General features: G+C 35.0%; 1 protein-coding gene across 1 annotated transcript in view; it reads right to left on the bottom strand.

The window, feature by feature from the left end:
* The window catches only part of LOC116705657 (WD repeat domain phosphoinositide-interacting protein 3), a 14069-nt gene that overhangs the window by 9764 nt on the left and 3608 nt on the right, over positions 1 to 697 (bottom strand). The window lies entirely within an intron of this gene.

Raw genomic sequence — 697 nt, 5'->3', positions numbered from 1 at the left:
TTAATCCAGCAGCAGTCCGACTCTTTAATGCAACATCCTAATGGAGCTCTGCTAGCTGTTTCTGCTATATGAGCCATCACTGGACAATATTCTGCACTATGCATATACTGTATATTTATTTATTACTCTGTGTTACCTCCAACTGTGCAATATGTCTTTCCTATTCATCTGCACCTTACTCATCTGTATCTGTGTTTATATACTGTCTGTTTATAGAAGGGGGTTCATTGTGTAAAGATGTTTGTATTATTACTATTAGAACTAATTATATATATTTTTTATTTCTTACACTTTTTCTCCTATGTCTATATAATGTGTATTTGTATTATTCTGATGTGTGTATTCTTTTCTTCTTTTGAGCTGCTGTAGCACAAGAATTTCCCCAGTGTGGGATTAATAAAGTATATATTATCTTATGTTATCATACCGGTCTTATTCTGTTTCAGCTGTATTTATAAGTTATGTTTTTTGTAACTGTTTTAACTGCTCCTTAAAGTTTTATGTTTTTGTGTTTAATGTAAAGCACCGGGTTGCCTTGCTGCTCAGATGTGCTGTACAGATAACACCGGCTTGCCTTGCTAATTCATCTTGAATGGCTTAGGCCTCCACAACAAAACCACAATGTCAAGGACTTCTCTGCCCCTTTTTACTGTAATGCCCCACTTTAATGTAATGCAGCCTTTAAAACCAGGAAAAG

The sequence above is a fragment of the Etheostoma spectabile genome, chromosome 17 (assembly GCF_008692095.1).
Source record: "Etheostoma spectabile isolate EspeVRDwgs_2016 chromosome 17, UIUC_Espe_1.0, whole genome shotgun sequence".
Taxonomy (NCBI): domain Eukaryota; kingdom Metazoa; phylum Chordata; class Actinopteri; order Perciformes; family Percidae; genus Etheostoma; species Etheostoma spectabile.
This window is presented reverse-complemented; position numbering and strand designations above follow the sequence as displayed.